This window comes from Helianthus annuus, chromosome 8, assembly GCF_002127325.2.
Source record: "Helianthus annuus cultivar XRQ/B chromosome 8, HanXRQr2.0-SUNRISE, whole genome shotgun sequence".
NCBI lineage: Eukaryota > Viridiplantae > Streptophyta > Magnoliopsida > Asterales > Asteraceae > Helianthus > Helianthus annuus.
In genome coordinates this window covers 53,376,020-53,399,052 of record NC_035440.2, presented here as the reverse complement: position 1 = coordinate 53,399,052, position 23,033 = coordinate 53,376,020, and the positions used below count along the sequence as shown (strand labels likewise).

The window sequence follows — 23,033 nt, the reverse complement described above, 5'->3', positions numbered from 1 at the left end:
CATAGGCTTTACAGGAGGTAAAATTGATAAACACTTTTTTTTTAAAATGGAAAGGAAAGGATTTGATGATTCTCCAGATTTATGTGGATGACATCATTTTTGGATCCACATGCAATTCCATGTGTGAAGAGTTTAGGGAACTCATGACAGCAGAGTTGAGATGAGTGCCATGGGTGAACTTCAATGCTTTCTTGGTCTCCATGTTAAGCAATTGCAAAATGGTACATTCATTCATCAAAGTAACTATGTCAAAGAATTGTTAACAAAATTTGAGATGAATGATTGTAAACCATGTAGTACACCCATGGCCACCACAAAACTGGTCACCGTTGATGATAAAGATGACTTGGTTGATCAAACACTTTACAGAAGCATGATTGGGTCTTTATTGTACCTAACTGCATCAAGGCCAGACATCATGTTTGTAACATGTTGTCACAACCCCCGACCCCACCCTAGGAGCGGGAGCTGGGAACCAGTCAGATGGTATCGGTGTTTATTAATTATACAGCGGAAAACTTTCATCAGGACCGTAGTTAGGAAATATTTATTAGAGTTTCAAAACACCATATTTTATAATAAACAAGTGGGATAAAATCTATGTTTTGTTTGCAATACAATTTATATGGATAAACCCTAATTATTGAAAATATAATCTCCTTTTTATTTAGATAACTTTTATAGCCACTTTTCTAAGCGTTCAGTGCTCTCCAGCTGGCTTCTATTGGCTTCACACTAAGTTACCTGAAACACGTTTTAAAAAGATTTTATCAGCAAGAAATACTTGCGAGTGCATCCCAGTTTAATCAAAATAATTTTATAACTTTACAGTATTGAGAGCGATTAAAATGTTTATATCTACACAGTTACTTATTCAGTACTGTCAATCTTGACTTGTGGGTCATGTTACTCATTGGCTAACTCTTTGTCCAATAGTAACGGATTCCAAATAATGTATACAAAACCCCAACATACCGGAAGTAAATGTATAATACATAGACTCAATCACTATTAATTATAATTGAAAACATTTGAGGTTTTACAAAAAGATTTACAGAAAAAAAAGAGAGAGAATGACTCACAGACGGTGAGAAAAAGAGAATGGACTCACAAAAAGAGTTTTCAAAAGGAGAATGTAGTCACCTTGTAGATTTGGGAAATTCTATGAGCTTCCTGGTAATATTTCTAGATTATTTCTTGAGTTTCTAAAGAATATACAATGCACACGTGTTAGTAAGATAACCCTAATCACCTTAGTCGTACTACACGAGACAGAACTCCAACGAACTAAGTCAGGCAGAGCCTTGGCATGTGTTACGGAGTCCTAGATCAATCGAGTAGAGTAACGAATACGTGATCGGGGGTTATAATACATACAACAAGGTAGAGCTTTACTTGTTAGGGGGTATTAGGCTATAGTTTTAGCCTATAGAAACAGAGAGAGAGAATTGAGAGTTGAACAATTTGGAAATGTCGATCTCTGCTCCTTTTATAGCTGGTTGAGGGATTCCTCGTGCCCCGCGAGGCCCGCCTCTATCTCCTTCGCGGCCCACGAGGGAGTTCTAGGTCGGCGTAGGGTTGGTGAGTCATCATGTAGGGCTGACACTTGTGACGACACGTGGCTTAACAGGTGATCAGCAAGCTACACTTCGTTGCGCCCCGCGAAGGAATCCGCTTCGTTTTTTGAGGGCCGCGACGGCACCAAATTATTTGTTTTGTTTGTTTTTCATTAATATAAATGTTGTTCGGGTCCGTTTCTCACATATGGGGTGTATTTTAGGACGTTAGGGGTGTTTTAAGGGATTTTAGGAGGGTTGTTATACATATGTCTGTGTAAGATCCCAGTCTGCACTTAGAAAGTCCAACCTTATAGTTGTGAAAAGAATATATTCAGATAAATAAAAGTTGCTCCCACACTTGGTATCTATTACCCTGCTAATGGGAATATTGAGCTTTCAGGTTATTCAGATGGTGATTTTGCTGGTTGTCATACTACAAGGAAGTCCACTTTAGGAGGGTGCAAGTTTCTAGGAAATTGCTTGGTTTCTTGGTAAAGCAAAAAGCAAGCAGCAGTTTCAACATCAACAGCAGGGGCTGAATATATTGCTGCTGCAAGCTGTACAGCCCAACTCCTGTGGCTTCAAAATTAGTTGCTGCATTTTGGTGTGACTGCCTTAAAGACTCCTCTTATGTTGGATAGTCAAGCAACTGAAAACATCATTAAAAATCCAGTTTCTCATTCAACACCTAAGCACATTGACATCAGAAATCATTTTGTGAGGGATAGCGATGAAAAAGGTTCGATTTCTCTGCATCATGTTCCAACTAAGGATCAACTGGAAGATGTGTTGACAAAAGCTTTAGACACATCCACCTTTGAAAGCTTGATCTTTAGGATTGGCATGCTAAACATGGATTAAAAGCAATAATTTGTTTTCTAGGAATAAAAAGCATTAAAATGTTTTATAAAAATCAAAATTCCATCCTTAAAAATATCTTTGATTGAAAAAGTTTTCAAAAATCCTTAAAGTCTGTTCCAAACCATTATTTCTAAAAATTTTGATTGGCTAAAAATTCATCCACTGCTGAAAGGTATCCTCTGTTTTCATTTACCATTGTTCTTCACACAGTTGCGTAGTGTACTTATAAATGGAAAGGATTTTGCGGCGTGGTTGGATAAGAATTGATTCAGCGCGGCCAGGCGGCCGGCTAGCCACTGCATCTCCTTTATGCTGCGTGGAAATGGCATCCTTTTGATAACTTGCACTTTTTCGGGCCTTGAATCCACCTTTTGTTACCATAAAACCCAAGAATTTACCTTCTTCCATTCCAAACGAACACTTGCTCAGGTTGAGTTTCATGTTAACGTTGCGTAATGAGTTGAAGGTCTTTTCAATATCTTTCAACATTTGATATTCTTGCGGGCTCATGACCACCAAAACGTCGATGTACACTTCGATATGCTTCCCAATATCGTCGCCAAAAGTTTGGTCCATTAAGCGCTTGTTGGTTGCACCAGCATTGAGGAGGCCGAAGGGCATCTTGGTATAACAGAAAATACGTATTTCGGTGCGAAATGTCGTCTTATCTTCATCTTCGACGGCCATTTGCACTTGATGGTAACCCTTATATCAATCCAATAAGCATTTCCATCGAAATGGTGAGAGATAGTCAATCTTTTTGTCTATCACTAGGATAGAATAGCAATCTTTGGGGCAGACCTTATTGAGATCCTTGTAGTCCACAAACATGCGCCACCCCCTGTTGACTTCTCGGCCATCACTGGGTTTGCAACCCATGTTCGATATCGCACCTCGCGCAAGATACCAGCCTTCAACAACTCACAGACTTGTTCATTCATTTCCTTGGTCTTCTCAGACCCAAGGCTACGTTTCCTTTATACTTTCGGCTAGACTGATGGAAAAGTGTTCAAGCAATGCTCAGACCCAAGCAATGCTCAGACCCAAGCAATGCTCAATGATCATCTATTCAACGAATGAATGTTTTCTAACATTGCCAGACCGAGAGTCACGGTCTGATCAGGATATTTGCGGTTTAAAACCCATTTCTCCGGCTCTGTGCGAAGAGTGGTTTTGCTTGCTTTGTTAGTCGAGCTTCGTCAGCTTCCATCACTTCCTTCTTTGAATAGATAATCGCCACCCCCGTTTCAGTTGGGAAACCTACTACAAAATGTGGGGTTGTCGTCACCATGCTCAAGTGACCTTGAGTTTCCCTACCGACCAGGACATCATGCCTTAACTTGACGAGCATAACCATGAAGTTTACCTCTGTCGTTCTTGAGTGTTCCTGTCTGACGACGTGACTGGGAAAGAGATCTGACCTAGAGGAAACACAGTTTCATTATAGAAACCAGACAAGGGGTAATCCACCGGTTCCAAACGCACTTTATCTTTTGGATCAAACTTATCAAAACGCTACTCTTATATAATATTAGTCGTGCTCCCTGGGTCAATGAAGACATTATCTGTCTCATAATGGCCTATAATTCCGGTGATGAGGATGGGGTGTGTGGCGCGAGGCCCCCTGCGTACCACTGGGAATATCACTTGTTGTTTGCGCCAAGACTCTTCATACGGGCGCTTGCCTTTACTTTTTGCGCTTCTTCTTGGTCCTCCATCAAACATGTGGGTTTCTAATCGGCGAACCTTCTTTTGACCCCCTTCATCTGCTTTTGTATTTGCCTAGTCTCCTTGTGCACATTCTTCACTAGGTGCCCAAGCTTTCCACTTTTAAGGGCCTTTTGGATCTCTGTGCGGGTACTAATGCAATCTTCGGTTAAGTGACCTGTGTCTTTGTGAAAATCGAAGTACAGATTTGGTTCTTGACCCTTCTTGTTAGACATGGGATTATGAGCTTTTAAATTGTGGTACTCCGTCATAAGGACCTCCTTGGGAGTCTTTGTCAACGGAGTCCAATGCTTCTTTCTGTTTTTGTTCTAGATTGCCTTTCGATATCCGATTTTATCAATTGTGGCGCGCGCGTCCTCCCCATATCGAGCCAGAGTTTTTATCATAACTACTGGACTGGTTCAACTTCCAGCAAGAGTTTTTGTTTTCTTGTTACGCCTGCTGGAGTCTTGCGCGTTGATTCTTAAATACTGATCCTCAGAGTAATGGTTGGACCTGCCACCAGTCAGTGACTCTTCTGTCTGCGCCACAATTTTGGCTCCTGCCATCAATTTATCCCATTCCCTGGCATACCATCTATGCCTGTGACAGTCCAGATCAGGCTATCACATCGTATTGTTTTTTTTTGAAGTGGGCGCGCATTAAATCTTCGCTAACACTCCCAATTTCTAAACACTCCTTGTTAAAGCAAGGGATAAAATCTTCTAGGCCCTCATCTTCACATCTCAAATGTTCATGACTTCAGATGTATCACACTTATAGCACCTCTGTTGGAAAAAAAGTGGGGAAGGAACTTGTCTTGAAAGCCAGGCCATGACTTTATCTTACCTGTAGGGAGGCTATCGAACCATGCGCGGGCCGCTCCTGTCAGGGTTTGCACAAAAAGATGGCACCATATAGGCATGGTCCATTCGCCACCACACCAACACTTGTGAACAGCTGGATCTGATCATCTGGATCAGTTAAGTCATTGAACTTACCCATAGCTTCTGCAAACGGTTAAAAACTGTTGATGTTACTTCTTGTTGGTACGTTGAGTTTTCTTCATCAGTGTTTCGATCCCACTCATCGTTGATGTTGCGCGGCCCAAGTCGGCTACTCAACGGAGGTTTTCGTTGTGGATGCGAGTAGGTGTCATAGTAACTTTTTGTGTCATCATAAGTGTCGTGCGTGTCGCGCTCACTTTGTCTTCGGTGTGATGATGACCTTTCATGCTATTGTCTTCCTACGCGCTCCTGATGCAGCGTCTCATAGTTCAGTTGTCTTGTCTTGGTGCTGGTGTCACCACAGGAGACTGGTGCGTCTCGGCTTGTACCTACCCTTGCTGCACGCACAGTTACGCATAGATGAGATTCAAAGTTTCCTAACTCTTTGCAAACCAAGATGCAAGAGTTTCCCCTCGGGTAATCCTGACATCATAGGCATTCCTAATATCGCTGGTGCTGAAGGACCAACACCATGACTTGTTGGGGTCACCGTTTGGGTGGTACGATACCACTTGTAGGTATAACTCCAACGTTTATGCCTTCCCCTTCGATGTGCTCGTCAGTGGGTAGGTTTTGGACGTGCGAGTTATCCGCTGCCGTACCCAATTGAGAGTGTGCACCAAATGGTGGAAAAGGGATTCCTTGATCAGCCATAGATCAAGAGAAAGCAGCTCGAAAAGAAGATGAAAAGTGATTGTAAAAAATCGGAGGACGCCAATGAAGAAACACCAAACTAATCAAGTGATTAGCTTGTGTTTTGTGCCTCGACAAATAAAGGTTAATCTTCTTTCGTCTCGTCCAAACTGCTGCGAAGATCATGCAGAACACTTAACACATCATAAGCTCGTTACAAGGAGGATAATAGGGGGGTTCTGCTTGTAACCACCCTCCAACGTGAGAATAAGTAATTTGTTTTGAGGATAAAAGTGTGCGTATAGAGTAAAAGAGTGAGAGAGCGAATCCTTAAACCTAAAGGTGAAGTCCTCTATTTATAGCCGGAGAATAGTGAAGGAGGAGACCTGCTAGCTAGCCAGTGCCTGCCAGCTGTCCAACCAGAAGGAATATCCTTTTTGTCCCCTCTGACGTTGTCTGTCGCTGAGGTGACGTGGCGTAAAGTTATTCGTTCCAACTGGGCACTCACTTGTATTGGTTGCCATCCTGTCTTCCCAGGAACTTGCAAACGTTGTTGGCGTCTTGCTATTGGTACCGCCTGTTGTCCTTTTTGTCTGCATGATCATCTTTCTTGTCACCAGATGACCTTCTGGATGCTCTCGTGTTATGTGGACACCAGGTTAGAGTGGTGTGGTCCCTTTGACATGTGTTCACTTGTGGTTTTAGACCACACCCCTTTAAAATAGTTGTGATGTCAGATTTTAGGGACAAAATTTTAGTCACTAAGTTAAAAAAGGAAGAAAGGCTAATAAATTTTCTTTGTCTAGAAGTATTTTTGGTGACACCTTCATTGACAGAGCACTACTAGAAATATCTCAATTTGTTACGAAAATTTCCAACGCAAAAAAATGTGTTACAAATTCGGACATATTTGCAACGCATTTTTGACAGAAAAATGCGTCACAAGTGCATTGCAAAACTTTAAAGCTCTAAACTGAAATTGCGTTGAAAATTCGTCACAAATTTCCGACACCATATTTTTGTCGTAAACGTTAAAGATTGCGTAGTAAATGCGTAGCAAATAGTTTTCAACAGGGTTTTTTCCAACATCAAGGTTTTGTTGCAAATGTGTATGTAACAAACCTGAATTTGCTACGCAATTATAAAGGAAAAGCTTGTTAGAAAATGCCACATTTCTAGTAGTGCAGGGTTAGTTTATTGAATGTTTGTTTTGTTGAAGTGTGTACAAACTTGCAAGTTGCATTTATGGAAAAATAATTTTAATAAAATGTACCCTTTAGGTTGTTCTAATTTGCTTAATAGTTTTCTCAAGATGTAGTTATGTTTAACTTGGAGAAATAATTTTAATAAAATGTACGGTTTAGGCTGTTCCAATTTGCTTGATAGTTTACCGAATATGTGTTATGTTTAACTATTTTTCTCTGTAACATAACGATTTAAAACGATTTAAACAAAGTGTCCTGAGTAAAGCGCGTGCAATCCACTAGTTTATAATAATTATACCCCCACTACTTTTGGCCCCAAAAGCAAAAGATTAATCCAGTCAAACACCGATTCCAATAGAGAAATTCATAGATTGCAAATTCTGGATTCTCCGTCCAATTCAGAGGTATATATCTGTTTTCTTCATCCACATCACGCTTACAACCAGTGTTAGCATTTTTTAAGTACAATTGTTCAATTAGAATCTTCTCTTGGCATTTGTGAATCACTCATCACTTTTGGTATTTATTTGAAGGGCAAGATATCATAGGAAGTTGTATTAGTGTAGAAATATTAGAAAGCAATGTTGACTATCCATTGAATAATTAAGAGTTTGAATTAAATGGGTTAAATTAAACAAAAATGGAGTCTCATGATATTGTTTATGGGTAATTTACTCTATTCAAGTCAATAGTTTTTATCTCCACCAATTCCATCATTTTTAATTTTTAAACGTTAATAACTTTTTTCATACGGTATAATTTTTTTATAAAAATTGCACCATAAAACAAGCGTTTTTAAAACGAGCACACTATTGCTATATTTTTGAAAAAAAGCTTTCGATAACCTAGATGTGTAAAACACAATGGAAAAAAAAACACAAAAATGTTTTTTTATGAAACGCAATGAGAAAAAAATCACAAAAGATATATATTGTTTCTAAAAGGCAATAGCCTAAGAGCTTTCATAATGATAACCCTAAAAATACGTGAGTGGGTTTAGTTATATTATAAGGATTGGTTGTTAGTGTTTGTGAATGGTTGTTAGTGTTTTTGAATGGTTGTGAGTGGAGAATAGAGAAAATATATGAGAATCTTACTGTTATATGTAAATACATGGGAAGAAATTGCTGGAGAAGGAAAACTTATAACTTTTTTAATATTTTTAAAATTTGTTGTGAGTGGATGAGATAGAAAAAGTAATGATAAAAGCATAAAAATATATTTTAATTGAAAAATAGAGAGAAAGAATAGTTGTTTTTTAGTGTAAATATATAGATATGGATAAGGATTTCACTGTGAATGCTCTAAAATATAAGAAATGTTTTTTTTTTCTAAAACGCAATGGAGTAAAAATATAAAGAAATGTCTTTTTTCCAAAAAACGCAATGGGTTAAAAACACAAAGAAATGTCTTGTTTTTAAATGTAATGGACTAAAAACACAAATGAATGTTTTTTTTTCTAATACGCAATGAACTAAAAACACAAAGAAATGTGTTGTTTTTAAAATGCAATAGACTAAAAACACAAACAAAAAGTGTTTTTTCATTCCTTTGTAAAACGCAATGACTTAATTCAAAAACCCAAATCGTAAAACGCAATTCAAAATTTTCTTACACAGATCGAAGCCGATTTCTTCAGATGTCTTCCAGATTTACGAAATATGAATGCTAGAAACACTTATCAATGATCGAATCAAACAAATCTAGTGATTCGCTTCAAAATGGCGGAAAGAATGAGAAATTGTATGATATTAAACTGAGCTTCTTCAAAAAAAGTTGAAGAACACTGTAGCTGAGTGTTTAAATCATTGATTGATAATGAAAATCGAAGTATGATGTAGTGATTATTGATATAGAAAGTAAAGAAAATGTTGAAGATGATGGGTTTTAAAAATGGTGGCTTTTCAAGTTGCAAGGAAATAAAAAAAGGAGAAGATGGGATAAGATTGACTAAAATAGCATTCCTCTTTATTTTTCAATTTTATCACATGTCATAACCCTATTTCTTCCTACCCTTCTACACAAACTATACTTCCTATTTTATCCTCTCCCTTATGAACAATGTTTATTTATTTGTTTTTTTTTTATTTTATAATTAGAGTCAGGATATACTAGGAAGTTTATTTTGGTGTAAAGGTTAGAAAGTAATTTTAACCATCTATTTTGGTGTAAAAGTTAGAAAGTAATTTTGACTATCTTTGAGAGTATTCTAGTCTATCCATGTCAATAGTTTGTCTCTCCTCAAATTTCCTCCCTTTTTTAAAACGTTAATAACTTTTTCATACGATATTACCAAAAAACGAGCATTTTTTATCTTTAAAATGCGCACACTATTACTATACTTTTGAAAAAAAAAGTTTTTGATAACCCAGGTGCGTAAAACACTATGGAAAAAAACACAAAAAATGATTTTTTTTTTCAAAAACACAATGGATAAATAACACAAATAAATGTCTTTTTTTCTAGAACGTAATGGAAAAAAACCACAAAGAAATGTCTTTTTTTAAAGGAAAATTGGATTTAAATAATCTCAATTTTCTCAATTTGGGCGATAATATTCCCAACTGAGTTATTGGCCGATAATAATCCAAACTGGTCTACTTTTGGCCGATAATAGTTCGCCGTTAAAATAGCTTAATGGAGTTAAGCTTTTTTCCGAATTACAAACCGATGTTTAATGGATATTGATCAGAACGAGGATTCAAGTCGATTTATGTAAAACTTACCTCGAAACGACGCTTCAAACGGCTTGATTTTTGTTAATTGGAAGTTTAAACACCCGAATTGAAGCACCATTTTCGTCGTTTAGGATAGTATTTCGAGGTAAGTTTTACATCAATCAACTCATATCCTCGTTCTAATCAAAAACCCAAAAACATCGGTTTGTAATTCCGAAAAAAGACTTAACTGCGTTAAGATATAATTAACGCAGGCTATTATCGGCCAAAAGTGGACCAGTTCGGATTATTACCGGCCAATAACTGAATTGGGATTATTATCGGCCAAATTGAGAAAGTTGAGATTATTTAAATCCAAATTATTTTTTTTAAAAACGTAATGAACTAATAACACAAAGAAATATGCTTTTTTTTTCTAAAGCGTGATGTACTAAAAACACAAAAGAAATTCTTTATTTTAAAACACAACGGACTAAAAACAAAAAAGAAATTGTTTTTTTTTTCTAAAACGCAATGGACTAAAAACACAAAAAAATGTGATTTTTTTATAAAACGCAATAGACTAAAAACACAAAAGAAGATGTTTATTCTAAAACACAGTGGACTAAAACACAAAAGAAGGTGTTTATTCTTAAACGCAATTGACTAAAAACACAGAAGAATATGTTTAATCTAAAACACAATTGACTAAAAATACAAAAGAAAATGTTTATTCTAAAATGCAATGAACAAAAAACACAAAAGAAACTGTTTTTTTTTTCTTTCTAAAACGCAATGAATTAAAAACACAAAAGAAAATGTTTATTCTAAAACGCAATTGACTAAAAACACAAAAGACAATATTTATTCTAAAAGGTAATTGACTAAAAACACAAAAGAAATGGTTTATTCTAAAACGCAATTGACAGGTAATTGACTAAAAACACAAAAAAAAAAAAAAAAAAGATTTCTTTATTCTAAAACGCAATGGACTAAAAACATGAAAAAAAGTTTTTTTTTTCCTAAAATGCGATGGCCTAAACATATAAAAAAAATGTTTCTTATTAAAATGCAATGGACAAAAAACACACAAAAACTATGTTTTTCATTCTTTTTAAACGTAATAGACAAAAAGACACAAAAAAGTGTTTTTCATTCTTTTGAAAAATGTAATAGAAAAAAAAAACGGTGTTTTTTCATTGTTTTGTAAAACGTAATAAACAAAAAAAAAAACACACCAAACATATGTTTTTTCATTCTTTTGTAAAACACAATTCTAAATAAAAGTTTAAACTGAAAACTGTTTTGTAATTTTATTTGAGAAATTTTGTCAAACACTTGGTGTGCAACTTTTTATCATTGATTTCTTAATGAAATTGGAACCAATAATGTTGTCAAACGCATGAATATATCAAGAGAATGTTAGAGTTATAGATATCTTCACTTTGACTAAAAAATGTTTGAGAAATTTGAGAAGAGAAGTACTTGTTTCAACTTATTTCTCATGTTCCGTCGCATTATGTCAAATTGAAAAAAAGATGAGAAATTGTATAAAAATAAATTGGGTTTCTTCAAACAAATTGAAGAAAACGCTGATTGAATGTTTAAATCATTCATTAATAAAGAAAATTGCACTGTGATGTAGTAGTTCTAGAGAGAGAAAGTGAAAGAATTGTTGAAGATGGTAGGTTTTGAAGATACAGAAAAAAATAAATAGAATAGATGAAAAGAGATCGACTAAAATACCTCTCTTTATATTTTTTTGCTATTTATCACATATCCTCCTATTATTGATTTTGTGTTTCTAGTAATTAGTGTCTAGTTGACACTCGATTTATACTTATTAGCAGATTACTAAATGGTTATGATAATCTACTGCAAAATAATATGCTAACTACTTATTAGTGATTTACTTGATCGAGCATTTGCTAGACTTTTGAGTTGAGAAATTATTTATGGTTATTAGTGATTCGCTAAATAGTTATGCTAGAAGTTTTCAGATTTTTACTTCTTTTAGGACAAAATGATTGACCCCAATGGTTTAATACTGTTGTATATAAAGCTTTTATATTTTTTAGAGTTAAATGCCATTTTAGTACATGTGGTTTGGTTATTTTTGCAGTTTAGTCTAAATGTTTCATTTTTTGTTTGTGGGTCCATAAAGGTTTAACCGTTACCATTTTAGTCCAATCGGTTAAATTCATCCATTATTTTTGTTAACGAAAAAGGTAGTTCGGTCATTTTATATGATCGAATTGTCTTTATAGTTCACAGAATTACATATAAAATGACCGAGTTGCTGTTCTCGTTAACAAAAAAAAAATGATGAAGTTAACCCAGTGGACTAAAATGCCAACGTTGAAACCTTTTCAGATCCACATGCAAAAAATAAAATATTCGAAATAAACCGTTAAAATAACCCAAACCACAGGGACTAAAATGAAATTTAACTTTTTTTTGAGTAAATTACGTTTTTGGCCCCTGTGGTTATGTCAGTTTTACTATATTAGCCCAAAATAAGAATTTTTAACGTATCTACCCCTATGGTCCCTATATCTAACTATTTTGGCCCCTAATTATAACCAAACCCCAACTTTGGTTAACTTCTTGGTCACATGGATTGCACATGATGGGTAAAATTGTAATTTCACCTCCTTTTTAATGACTTTGAAAAAAAAAATCCCAGATCTTCAACCAAACATCATCATCTTCATCTCTTTCCTTCCTCTCCACTTTCTCAAAACACTAACCCCAACTTCCCATTTTCACCTCCCAGATCTTCAACCAAACATCATCATCTTTGTCTCCATTTTCACCCCACATAACACACACTTCGTGTGTAGTTACCAGAGAGATTGAGAGAGAGAGAGAGAGAGAGAGATGAAACTAGTGGTTTGAAGATGTTTTTGAAGATCTGGGTAACAAGATCATCATTTCAACCATCATCATCATCCCCATATCTTCAATTAAATCTAACCCAGATCTTTAACGAACATCATCATCTTCAACCATCATCATCATCCCCACATAAACTTCAAACACAAAATCTAACCAAGATCATCATCATCATCATCCCCACATAAACAACATCCAAACACCCCCTAAATTCCTAACACAAAATTGTCAAAAAAAATATAACAAAATACAAACCTGAAGATGAAAATCCACATAACAAAATACAAATCTTAGAAAATAAAGTCTAATATCCCAAGGAAGATAGTTAAACACATATATTAATTTTGTCGTATTTCAGATCTATGATGGCAAAGCAGGGATTGAAATCCCTTTTTCCAATGGAAGATATTGCTGTGATGGGGATCTGGGAGTTGTTGCCGTATCTAAAAGAGTTGCGGGTACGTTTTCATAATTTCTTCACCTTCAGAAAATATAAAGATTTAACCCCCTCCAAGATTTTTGTACATAAAGGGATAATAACAACTTAACTGCTGCTATAAAGCGATAATATTGGTGATCGGTAACAAATTACAAATCCATGAGTTTTGTATCTGGATAATATGTTTAAAAAAAATTGGACACCATTTCACTTGACATTGATTGATTGCTTGTTCTGATTGAAGATGATGATGATTGAAGAGGGTAGATGATGCAGAAGTGATGAAGAAATCTGCAAATGTGGGTTAAAAAGAAATTATGATGAAGGGGGAGGTGAAATTACCATATTACCCATCATGTGCAACCCATGTGACCAAGAAGTTAACCAGAGTTTGGGTTTGGTAAGAATTAGGGGCCAAAATGGTTAGATATAGGGACCATAGGGGCAGATACGTTAAAAATTCTTATTTTGGGCTAATATAGTAAAACTGACATAACCACAGGGGCCAAAAACATAATTTACTCCTTTTTTTGTAATATATATCATTTCTTAGTAGCCGTGTGGGGAAGGGTGGCAACCTTAATACTGTTGTATATAAACCTTTTCTATTTTTTTAAACATATATCTTTGCGTTGCATGGTGCAAAGAAATTCCCCTAGTTATATATGAAAATCAGGGCTGTCTATTAGGGGTGTTGGAGGTGTCTGTGATCAGGGCCTAAATCAATATAGGGTTCGAAATTTTTTTAAAAATTATATACATATATTTAAAAAAATTCTGGATGTTTATATAAATAAGGGCTTGCTAAAAGACCCAAAGTTTTTTAAATAAGGGTCTGTTTAAAAGTTTAAAAAAATGACCCAATTAACAAGCTCAAGTGACAAGTCTAAACAAAAATAAGGGCCTTTATACGGAGTTAAAGTTGATTAATACATTTTTACGGAGACACATTGACAACCCTTTTGAAGTTTTAGACTATATCTTCCAACGCAATACTACTTATTCTAATGCTATAAATGCATATTAGGTGTTGTTGACAATTCCGGTGGTAACCGTGTTGGCAGAAAGAAGTTTCTCAAAGTTGAAGTTGTTGAAGACCTATTTACGTTCCACAATGTCACAAGAAAGGCTAAACAGGTAGGCAACAATTTCTATTGAAAGTGAAATATTAGATACTATGGATTACAAGAAGTTGATCGAGAGCTTTGCTTCAAAAAACGCTAAAAGAACCACACTGTTTGCTTAGCAAGTTGGTCCATTTGATCATTTTTGCTACCCTATTTTTGTTAATTTGTTTTTATCTATTTCATAACAATTATCGTAGTATTATACGTTTTTAGTATTTATATATTTGATTGATATGTTTATATTATATGAAGATTTACGAATAGGGCCTAAATTTTTTATCTCGAACAAGATCAAATTTTTTTTTTTTGTGATTTCGATGACAATTCTGATGCAAATAGTATAACATTCCACAGATTCAGCAAATTTAATAAGAGATATCTCCCATTTGTTCTTGGTCTAAATGTATGAAATAGGAAACAAAGAAATCAACGTCAAGTACATCATCTTTATTACCATTTTTTTTCTTGGCCGTGTCAAGGACGGTGGGGGCCTTGGAGACTATTTGTTTCAAAGTTAAGTTATGAGTTTGATTTATCAACTTGTTCGTAAAAGTATTTAATTTTAATTAATAAATAAAAACAGAAAAAAGGTTTTTAATTTTAATAAATAAAACAAAAAAGATATTATGAAATCATTAATTGTGTACTGTAGATTGGTGGAAGAAAATTTGGATTTAGGGTATGTTTGGGAAAGTAGCTAGTGGCTGGTAGCTGAAAGCTGCAAGCTGGTGGCTAAAAGCTGTTAGTTGTAGCTGGTAGCTAGTAGTTGTAGCTTTTTAGATATACTTGGTGTTTGTTAGAGTAGCTGGAGCTTTTAATAAAATGTATAAAAGTACCAAAATGGACATAACTAAAAATTTAGAAAGTTGGTGCATTAAAAAGTTTCTTATTTTGAGAGGTTAAAATAGTCATTTTTCCCTAAAAGCTTGTAGCTCCTTCTAAACGCTACTAGTAGTAGCGTTCAACCAAAAGCTTCAAGCTCCTAACCTAAAAGCTTAAAGCTCCTTCAACCAAACAAGACTTTTTATTAAGTAGGAGCTTTTTCTTAAAAGTTTAAAGCTTGAAGCTCCTAAAAGCTCCATGCCAAACATACTCTTAATAGATATTAGAAAACATGTTTTCTATACTATATTATATTGCATGAGAAAGAGATATTTTAAGATAGCCAAAAATAAGAACCCCCTCCTTTATTTATAGAAAACCCCTAAAATAAGGTTAATTTAGTCTTTTAAACACTATTTACTTTTTAGCCCCTAAACTTATTACACTAAAATCCCTGATGTTTTAACAAAATTATAGATAATTAGTTACAATTCACCCTTCCACTACAAACTTATAATTTTTTTACGTATTCTTGACATATCTTAAAAGTATACTGTTTAAAAAGATCCAAAGATAACATGAGGACCTACACATTTTTTTCGACGTTTCGGTAGTTGTCTTGTTTAATATCAACGCATGGATTAAATGGTACAAGTCGATAATGCTTTAATATACAAGTGATTTAAGAAGAAAATAACAACTAATCTATACTATAGCTATGAGTGATTACCTTGATGCACAAGTTACAACTATTTTCATTTTTTAACAACTACTAATATCGTGCGTAATCGTCAAATAATGGGGCGTTTTTTTTGCCCAAAGACGCATAAACTATTGGTGCAGTTTTTGTGCCTGTCACTTGTTCTTATTATGTTTGTAATGTAACGTAATGTACGGTCTTTTGGTTATCGAGTCTGTAACTTTTTGGTCAAGTCGACCAAGTCAAGATATCCTCCTATCTTGACTTGGTACGACATGTTCATAGTTTTGGTATGTAATGCAACTGCAATGTGTAGTCTACAAGCTTTCTCATGTGTTAACTGTTTTCTGCACTTATGTCTGCAAGTGTTTTGCTGTTTGCAGCCTCCCACGAACAACCATTCTTCGTGGGATATGAACATCACGAAGAACCTTCTTCGTGGCTGATATGGTTCTTCGTAGAGATGTTTCACGAAGAACCTTGGTTCTTTGTGGGCTGAGATTCTTCGTTGGCCCAGTAACATTCTTCATGATGTTACTGGGCTGGGGTCTATATATAGCAACATATGTTGTGCAGAACAGTTCAAGAGAGCTTTGGTGAGTCTGTAAACACTGTATGTATGTGTTTGTAATTGTTCTCTTCCATTTAATCAAGATAGTGAATCTTTGGTTACTTGTGTGCTTTATACTTTGCTTTGGTTGCATTCTTACAAGGATTCTGCACTTGTAAGTGTGTTCAAACAACAAGGAAGTAGGTTTCTTGATCCTCCAAGTGGACATACAAGTGGTATCAGAGCTTTGGCTCTCTTTCTTGTTGAAAACGAAGCATAGTGAGTTGTTTGAGCAAGTTGTGAAGCATCTTGGAAGCGTTCTTGAGCTTAAAACAAGATTTTTGAGTTTTTGTAAGAAAATGGCTTAAAAAACTTAAGAAATCTTGTTGTTTTTACTGATTTTTTTTTACAAAAACCTTGTTAAAATACATGGAAACATACTAAAATACTGTTTTTCTTGAAATTTCTTGCAAATCTTTAGCTCGACAACTTTTCTGGCAAGGGTTTGACCGGAGATGTCACCGGAATATTCCTTTTGTTGAAGGATACTCTTCTACTTTCTCTAAAAATTGAATTTTTCAAATGTTTGTCTGTTAACCATTTTGAGTCATTCACCAAACAACTTTCTAAGTTTCAGGGATAAGATTCTGCTTTTTAAAGTAACTTTTCACCTACCATTCAACAAAAAACCTCCCTGGGAAAAACCACATCGATGAAGAACCTTAGGGCGAAGAACCCTTCTTCGTGATTTGGCCTCCGACGAAGAACCCACCCCTGCGAAGAACCATTGTTAACGAAGAACCCTGGTTTTTTTTCATTGAAATAGGTTGTTCGTAGAGCACATTCTTCGTAGAATAGTTCTTCTTGGAGCCAATTCTTTGTGGATCAGTTCTTCGTGGAGTTGGTTCTTCGTGATTCCAACAGTTGTAGTTTTTCACAGAAGCCTTTTATTTTTATCATAGTTGTCTATTTGAGTTTTTCAAGTAATTATCTTAAAACAACAATTAAAAATGAGTACAAATCCTAGGGATTGGAGTGATAGCTCGAGTACAAGCCAAGATCCTTCACAATTGATCAAGGGATTAATGCCCAAACAAGAGATTACCGCAAATCAATGGGCATATGTCGGAAATCAAAATCAGTTGATTCAAAATCTTCTCTTAAGCGAGAGTGAAACGTGAAGCAATAATCGTCCACCAAAATTGAATCACATGAATGAATATCCATCATAGAAAAGTCGTTTTCATACATACGTTCTAGGGCAAAATACCGAGTTGTGGACATGTTTTACTACACCGTACAATGAAGCTCTCGAAGAAGCGGGTTCAAATCCACTTACTTTGGCGGGAATGAGCGACAATGATAAGAAGGCGTATGATCTTGAGAAGAAAGCCTTTGCCATCCTTACTCAAGCACCTCATAGAGATATCTATCATCAATTCGCCTATTGTACAACTACAAAGAATTTGTGGGATATCTTGGTAGCTAGAGGAGAAGGGAATGCAGCAAAGAGAAAGATCCGACACGATCTTTTGAAGAAGGAGTTTGAAGGATTCTTGTTCATGGAAAATGAAACACTCAACGACATGGCTACTCGGTTCTATCATCTGCTTAGTAAGATGCACTCATACCGGGTTAATGCAACACAACAAGAGATGATCCAACGCTTTGCTGATGCTTTACCACCCAAATGGAGTCAATTCATTAACTTTCTAAAGCATACCGGTGTTCTAGATGCGCTCACTATTTATAAATCCGTTCAAAAGCTTGAGAACAAGAATGAAGAAGAAATACGAAAGGCAAAACGAATTCCAGTTCCACAAAATCCTGAGATGTACTTTGGAGGTATTAACACCGGAGTTAGTACCAATTAGCAACCGAAGCTTCAAACCGCGTTTGTGTCAAATACAAACCCTTATGGCTAACCATTTGACCCAAAAGCCTTCCTACCACAACCCAAGCCAGTTCAATCCTTTGGTTCTCTTACAAACCCTTATGGTGAACCTTTTGATCCGAAAGCCTATCTTCCTTTCCCACAAGCTACTCCACAACAAACCCAACAACAACAACCTTCTCAACCAGCCCCTTAACAAGCCTTTTACGGTAACAACTCTCAACACTCAAACCCCAACACCGTCAGATTTGATACATCAAACTTCACCAAAGTCAGTGTGGAGGGTGCTAGGGAACATATAGAACTTCTAAACACAAAGGTGAGTGCTTATTGTGGATTAGTCGCCGGTCAAATTGGGAACATTAATTTGACAGATGAAGACTATCAACAAATAGACATGGAGGAAATGGACCTGATGGATATAAAATGGGTGTTTGCAAGTGCAGTGAGAAGAGCTAAGGACTACATGAGAAGAATGGGTAGAACAAGCTTGGAGAGTAGACATGATACTAAGTATGGTTTTGATAAGGATGCAGTTACGTGCTTCAATTGTGGTGAGAAAGGTCACTTCAAACAATAATGCACTCGAGCCAGCAGACAAGGAAATCAAAATCCTTTCCGAAACCAACCAAGCTCATCCAACGCAAATCAAGTGAACAACGAAAGGAGCATTGTAGCAGTTAACAACCTGGGTAACTTAAACCAGTTTGGGCATTCAAATTCAAACAGGGCCTTAGTAGTTCATGCAGATGAAGGATGTGATTGGTCAGTTCAACTGGGAAATGAGGGAAATAAAGGAACTACTTGTTATGCTAAGATCATCAAGTATATCAAACATGTTCACAAAGAGGAGTTTTCTGAGGATGATGACAGTTCTGGGTATAGCGGTAGTTCGGATGAGGAAAGTTCAAATGCGAGTGGTTATGGTTCAGATTCGGATGTAAAGGAAAATCTTGATGCTGAGGTTGACAGTTTGCCGAAAAAAGCTGAGGAACTGAAAGAAGCTAAGGAGCTGAAAAGCCAGAAATCTGTGTTGATAAGGAAAGCTGAAGTTGCATCCAAGGAAATGGAAAAATTCATCACTGAGGATGGATCATTTTCTTATCAAACTGCCTTTTTGGTAAATGTTGCAGCTTCGACTAGTCAGGTACATACTGAAACTCCTAGTGTATGCAATGATTGTGGAGAATTGAAACGTAAGATTGAAGTAGTTACTAGTCACAATCAAGGGTTGGTAATTGATCTTTCGCAATGCAAGGAGGCAAATATGGCTTTAACTCATAATGAAAAAGAATTCAAATCTATAATTGAAACGCTTAAGAAAAGTGTGTCTGAGTTAACAAAAACAATTTTGAACAAGCAAACGGGTATTAATAACTACATTAATATCATTGAAGAAACAAAAAAGGAGTTAGCCATTTCCAAATGCGAGCATGATGCAATCAAGCTCAAATTGGAGAGTTATTTTAACTCCCGATATGTGCTTGATCATATCATCAAAGTTCAAAAGCTGAAAGGGGATGTTAAGTGCATTGGTTATAAATCGTGTCCACCTCCGCTGAGACACAATTATACCAAATTGCCTGACGAGGAGGAAATGCCACGTTTTGAACCATTTGTAACTCTTAATCCCGAAGAGTTTGCAGCAAGATTAGCGTTCAAACTGGACGATTCCTCAAAGGAATCAGATGTGACTGATCAAGATCAATCTCTTGATAAGAAGAAAGGAGTAGAAATTCTAGTTGAGAATCATATCTTGTGTGATCCTCCTACTCCAGTTGCTCCTGTTGTGCAATCAGTTACAAAACAAGAGATTGATTCGAACGAATCAGTCGAGGAACCTGTGTCTACGTATAAAGGCGATAATGTGTTGTATACCTTGATTGGTGATGATAAAATTTAGCCAAACAAGGATTTCACAATTAAAAACGTCAATCCATCCATGATTGATAGAGTTTTGGAAGATTCTACCAGTAAGTTTTTGGGTAAGTCGATCCCGAGAATTATAGTAACTCTGTGTTATCCTATTCCAAAATCTGAAGTTAGAAAACAATACGGGAATCAAAAATTGCCAACCGAGGAACAACCAATCACCTCTTAAAGTAAACAACAGGTAAAAGAGCTCAAAAACCTAAATTTGAATCAAAAGGAGCTCGAAACAAGAAAATGGGAAAGGATGTTAAATTTGTGGCCTCAAGCGGTACAGATAAAGTTGGGACTTTTGAAAACAAATCAAATACTAATTTTGTCCAACAAGTCAAGATTTTGAAATGTAACAGTGATAACAATTATACTTAACATACAAATGGGTGTGATAATGTAACAAGTACCTCAAGGCTTACAAGTTCAACATCGGGAAATCAAACAGAATCTCGTAAATTCGTTGAAAGGAGATCATGTTTTAAATGTGGGGAGTTTGGTCATATAATCAAAAATTGTACAAACCCACCAAAACCAAAGTTTGTTGAAAATGCCCCTCCTGAAAAGGATTACCAACGTCGTCCTGTGTCATCTAAACAAGACAACGTACTGTTAAGGAACAAGAGCAAAAAAAAGACGTAAAAATGTCAAGGTAATCGAGAAAGCGTTAAAACCGAATGTTGTGGAAAAGGAACCAAGTTCATCAAACTCGTTAAAACCAGAAATGTCTAAATCTGTAAATAATAATCAATTTGGTAAATGACAGCAATCTTGGAAACCTAAAACCGGTACAGTTTCAGGGGGAGGCACACCATTTCCAAATCATCAAAAAATAGAAATTACATTTCTTGATGATAAGGGTCGACCCAAGACCACTAAGGCTTGGGTCCCCATCTCAAACTGATCGTGTAGTGTATTGTGCAGGGTGTTCCAGGAGGAACTGTGAATAGTCTTTGGATTGTTGACAGTGGAGCATCCCGGCACATGACAGGCCACTTAAGGCTCATGTATGATGTGAAAAGCATTAGGGGAGGTTATGTTGCCTTTGCTGGAGATAAAGGCGGTTACATCACTAGAGAAGAAATGATTTCCAATGGCGTTGTTAGTTTTGACAAGATCAATTAGGTTCGTCAAATTGATCACAATCTTCTTAGTGTTTCGCAAGTCTGTGACAAGAAGTTCACGGTTCATTTTGATTATACCGGTTGTTATGTGCTGAAACCCGATTTCAAAATCCCCAAAGAATGGATTCTGTTGACGGCTCCAAGAATTAATGATTTGTATATTCTTGACATGAGCCAAGCTATTACTTCGTCTGCAAAAGTTACATGTTTTGTCTCAAAGGCCACTGAAAAGGAGTCCATAACTTGGCACAGACGTATGGGACACATTCACTTGAGGAAAATGAATCATTTGGTGAGAAATAATCTTGTGTGGTGTGCCAATCAAGAGTTTTCATTTACAAGACGTCTGTGTATCGTGCCGAAAAGGAAAGCAAGCGAAGAAGTCCCATCCGATCAAGAAAGTCAACACCGTCAACATGCCTCTTGAACGTTTTCATATGGACCTCTTTGGACCTATGAAGCACAAGACCACGTTTGGAGATGCTTATTGTTTGGTTGTTACTGATGACTATTCAAGATTTTCATGAGTAGCGGTGATGGCACACAAGAGTGAGACTCTTGAAATCCTCAAAAATCTTCTCACTTTACTTGAGAATTTATACACTTTGAAAGTAAAGCGAATCAGGAGTGACAACGGCACTGAGTTCAAGAATCAGGTTATGGACGAGTTCTGTACTTCTAAGGGAATTCTGCATGAATACAGTTCTCGTTATACTCCACAACAAAATGGTGTCGTTGAGAGGAAGAATAGAACGCTTATCGAGACTGCGAGAACTATGTTAGTAGAGTCAGAGCTTCCTATTCAGTTTTCGGGGGAGGCTGTGGCTACCGCATGTTATACTTTGAACAGAGTTCTTACTGTTAAAAGGCATGGGTAAACATGTTTCAAATTGTTACATTAAAGGAAACTGGATGTGTCTTACTTAGAACCTTTTAGAGCTCCATGCACTATGATCGATCCACATGGCAAATTTGGTCCAAGGGCTATCGAAGGTTTCTTTCTTGGGCATGCTACTTAAAATTTCTGGGTGTGGAATCTGACAACTAAAAGGATTGAAGAATGGGATGAAGTTAAGGTTCAAAGGTATACTAAATCCGTGAGAGCTCCGCGTGCTCCTTGGATGTTTGATTATGATGGACTGGTTGATTCCTTTAATCTACCAACTTTGCATGATGTGTCTGCAGCAGCACAAATGTTACTTGAGGTGATACTGCAGTTGACTCATCATTAGTGCGACCAATTATTGTTAAACGACAAGAGTCTACTTCGGTTAATAATGCTTTTCAAAATGAGGAGTTTGAAGATGCAGTTGATTATAATGTTTCATCGGAAGATGAGGAGTTCCATGATGTAAATGAAGCCACTTCAGCTCCTGTCCAAGCTCCTGTTCAAGGTGTTTCTGAAGTAACTTCTCAGGTGCAGAATCAAGACAACGCGGAAGGCAATGCATCCACATCTACGGCGACTCAAGGCATCGATTTGGTTGTTGATTTTTTTTTTGGGTAAATGAGCTTTCGCCCGGCAAAATTGTAAATAGAAAAGATTTTACATGTATTTTTTGGAGGGGCATACCCCCCCCATACCACTTGGACACCCGAAACATGCTTCGGGTACCAACAAAACCGAAAACCATACTATGTCTACTAAGATAAATCCTAGTAGAAAAAATATCCTTTTCTACACCGACACCACTAGAACATAAAGTTAAAAAACTATTACATGACAACTTAGTAGTCTAAACCAAAATAACCCAAGACAGATTGGGCCTTCAAATCGCATGGAATCTTCAAGGGCCCAACGAGTTGGGCTTTTTTCTTGAATGCACCCAGCAGCTAACAGTTCTCTAGTCCATTTATAGGCCTTCCAAAACTGGCCAGCCATAATAACGCCACAATAGGCCTCCCCTAACATCTGATCCAAATTATCATAGTG

The 23,033-nt window shown here is 36.2% G+C and overlaps 1 long non-coding RNA gene across 1 annotated transcript; it reads left to right on the top strand.

Moving 5' to 3' along the window:
- The first annotated feature begins 12,303 nt into the window (after positions 1-12,303).
- On the top strand, positions 12,304-14,278 carry LOC110871146. Its single transcript, XR_002553512.2, has 3 exons — positions 12,304-12,982; positions 13,208-13,363; positions 13,991-14,278. It is a non-coding gene; the product is annotated as an uncharacterized LOC110871146 (long non-coding RNA).
- Positions 14,279-23,033: the final 8,755 nt, after the last annotated feature.